The following is a 3725-nucleotide window of genomic DNA, read 5'->3' on the forward strand; positions in this document are numbered from 1 at the left end:
AACACTGACTAAATAATAACATAGCCTAGCCCTTTGCCCCCACAGCCTCACCATTTTCTAATTCTGTAAAAGGAGAACTGTCTCTGATTTCTGCGGAAGATTTCCACAACCCAACCTAATCCCATTTCCTGTGTTTTTTCTTTCCAAAAAAATAGTGTCTCAGATACATCTTAGCTTTTACTAGCAAAAGCCAAGACATACAACATTGTCACCTGCTGTCTAGTCTCACCTGTGCCTTGGGTGTTCAGTCATCATCTGTGGCAACATTCTGTTGAAATGGGATAGGGGCCCTATTGTCATATTTATTATTCTCAAGGCCATCTTTGGTTACCTTTGCCACATCCCAGACAATCAGGAGTAATGTCTGTGAGTACCAAAAGTGACAAGCCTCCTTTCTTTTGCAGAATGGCGTTCCTAACTTCTTGAAGGACATGGCAAAAGCCTGTAAGAACTACCGGGGCAAACTTCAGTAAGGGCACCGTGTGTTGGTGGAATGATGTCTCTGGAAGTGCCACAGCTCAGCAATGCGCAGCTTTCCTTTCACTATTGCACCCACAGAGGCCTGCACACAGTCCTGCACATCATCCCCAAGTGTGTTTGCCTGACGCCTGGCTCCTCCCCACTCTCCCCGCCCCGGGACTGGCTGCCTTCTTCCACTATTGAATGTGGGTCAGATTAGGGGAACTTTGCTGGTTTATTTTTGAAAAGGGAAAGTTCTCAGTAGGGAACACAATCATTTCATTGTGCCATTTTAGGGGGATGGGAGGGTGGAGGGGCCGCAGATCCTAGCAAGCTGGCTCCTTCCCAGAATGTGACTTCTTGCCCCCAGGAGGGGCTGTGGGACGCTGTCCCCTTCAGAGTGGACTCCCGGTGCATCAGACTGGGAGACACGTGCTGATGTCTGTTTTCCTGATGCCATGGCGGGTTGATTTGGCTGGGGTCTGAGGTGATAATCCAGTAAGTCTCTTCTTCCAAACCATGTTGAAACACATGGCAGGCCTGATTACACACTCGATGTGGTAGCCATGTTTTCTCATCCCCTATGTCTGGGATTCTCTTTGCCACCTGCCACTGGAGAGAGGATAACCATACCTCACTAGCTCTGCATTTTATCAGAACCTGAGGCATCATGATGGGTCTCGAGGGTAGTTTGCAAGGATTAAGAAGCTGTGCACACAGCTGTGATAAAGTGTCTTTATATGCAATAAAATGACTTTGCCTTCTAGAATGTTTGGAGATACTGAAAGGACAAGCGTTCACAACCAGGGAAATATTAATTAGTGGATTGGCTGACTCTACAACTTTTTTCTCAGGAATTCTACCTAAGATGTCTGCCTACTCTACCACTAAAAGACTTCCAGTGCTTGTTTTCTCCTGAATTTTGGTAGAGCAAGAATTTCCGTGGCTAAAGGCATAGCCTTCATGATCTCAGGGAAAAATTTTAATTACTGTGTGTGATGGTACTGAACCTTGATTAGTGGTTATAGAAATTCAGGATGTAAAGCCAGAAGCAGAGGATTTATGAAAATGGCATAACTCAGACTGTATGTTTTCTCTCTGGGAAGAAAATAGATTGATTATCAATAAACACAGAGTAACATAAATTTATCCTGTTTGTAGTTTTCTTTGTATCTTGTTCCTTTTGTGAAAATGAACCAGTTGGGTCTCATTTGCTTGCAAAGTACATCCAACCTAAATAATGAATTTGAACAGAAACAAGAATTTTAGGTGCATTTACATGAAAGGTGCAGTGTAGTGTGGCCTCAGATCACGGTTGATATTAGATGGATATTAGAATTCGGCTGTTTGTCTTCAGTTCTCTTTGATGTTGGGCTGTGTCTGGTGCCGGATTGGGGCTGACAGCGAAAGGTAGGCCCACAACTTCCCAGGCTCTTAATGAGCCAAAGAAAGGCAGTATTTCTTTCCGGTAGAACCCACACCATCCTATGACCCCCCCACTCAATCACATGCCTGTCCCTTCCCCAGTCATGGTGGTCATATGGATAGACTTATACAAGTAAGTGAATACCTTATAAATTTACCATTAAAAATCATTACCAGTAATATAGCTGGATTTAATTTTAGATATGTGAAATCTAAAAGTCTCTTGTAACAGAGGGCCAAGTTGAAATTTTAAGTACAGAGTCACTGAAACACAGGCACTAAGATCAGTCTTTGAGCAGAGATCAACCATGAAATGGTGTCAATCACACCATATCTTTAAGCACTGTTTAATAATTTGTTAAGAACTCAGAACACTAGCGATACGGAGTTTCTAGGTAATGTAGTTACAAAAAAACAGTCACGAAGTTTGGGATAATTAGTAGTTTTGACTCTTTGGCATTTATGTGTGCAAATTTTGAGAAGACAGTCCTTTACTGCATTGAAACATGAAGTCATGTGGGAACCTGAGAACCCATGAGCCAATAGTAAATGCCAGAGGTGTAGAATGTGTAGGACTGGTGCTTTCGAGGTTGCCCCTGATTCCTCAGGGTATGCCTCTCCACGAGCCCTAGATGCATCCCTGGGATTTGAAAGTTATAAATATCCTGTCATTCCTCTAGCACTTTGGTTCACTTATTCTTTTCCATGTCTGTCTCTCCAAATAGATAAAACCTCTGTAGATAAAAACAGATATTTCACTTTGATTATTGGCCTCTAGGGTTCTAGATGGTAGGCACTCAAGTAAGTGAGTGACTGATTTAGAGAGAGGACCAAATGACATACACCCAGAGGCCAAGCCCATTCAGATATGGAGGCTTAATTTGCTTACATTAAACAACACTCCAGGCCAAATTATTTCCCAAAGTCATCATTATTTGTGGGGAGGGGGGCCTAGATTTCTCAGGTTCCCATTGGTCCTTTGGGGTTTTTTTGTTTTTTAAGATTTTTTAGCATTTATTTATTTTTGAGAGAAGAGATACAGTGTGAGCAGGGGAGTGTCAGAGAGGGAGACACAGAATCTGAAGTTGGCTACAGGCTCTGAGCTGTCAGCACAGAGCACGACGTGGGGCTCGAACCCACAAACTGTGAGATCATGATCTGAGCTGAAGTCAGACACTTAACCGACTGAGCCACCCTGGCGCCTCTGGTCCTTTATCTGTTAAGAGGTGGCTTTGATGGTGTGGTTACTGTACAGAAATGGTACAGTCTGGACGGAGTCCAGTTGAGATTAGTCAAGATTTCAAGATTTGAATGAAAAAGAAAATAGCACTACTGTTGGTAGTAATAATTCCACAGGTGAATTATCACACTGTATAACAATGAGAAGTTATCGACCACATTGGAATTGAGGGGTTCCAGCAAAGGGCCACCTCCCTTGAAAATGTTCCTATTTCAAAAGGAGCATCTGGCCTGGCTCCCAGGCTGAGATTCCTCACCCAGAGTCCCCTCCATAATGCTTCTCCTTCAAACCTCCCGCTTCCCAGCTGGATCTGGGAGAGACACAGCAGGAAGAGCCCATTCACTTCCCCTGTTTCTGGTATCATCACCTAGTTGGTTTGGAGAATTACCCTTAAAAGCTCTGAGACATGCATTCACTGATCAGCTATTGCTTGAGTCTGGTGCCCTCCTGGCAAGGGGACAGACATGACGGTTCCTGGGACGAAGGAGACAGGCTTGGTGTCTACCTTCACGGAGCTCATGGTCTAGTGAAGAAGACACAGCGGACGAGCTGTTGAAAGACTGATGAGTTTTGAGAAAGGGCAAGTAAAGGGTGCCAGAGG

General features: G+C 44.0%; 1 protein-coding gene and 1 long non-coding RNA gene across 3 annotated transcripts in view; one reads left to right on the forward strand and one right to left on the reverse strand.

Annotated features, from left to right (window-relative positions):
- Window positions 1–1608, forward strand: part of LOC115282519 — a 2764-nt gene extending 1156 nt beyond the window's left edge. The window contains exon 2 of the long non-coding RNA XR_003904679.1: window positions 405–1608. This is a non-coding gene — a long non-coding RNA (uncharacterized LOC115282519). The remainder of the gene's footprint in view (window positions 1–404) is intronic.
- PCTP (phosphatidylcholine transfer protein) overlaps window positions 1–3725 on the reverse strand; it is a 136126-nt gene that overhangs the window by 110817 nt on the left and 21584 nt on the right. The window lies entirely within an intron of this gene.

The sequence above is a fragment of the Suricata suricatta genome, chromosome 17, assembly GCF_006229205.1.
Source record: "Suricata suricatta isolate VVHF042 chromosome 17, meerkat_22Aug2017_6uvM2_HiC, whole genome shotgun sequence".
Taxonomy (NCBI): domain Eukaryota; kingdom Metazoa; phylum Chordata; class Mammalia; order Carnivora; family Herpestidae; genus Suricata; species Suricata suricatta.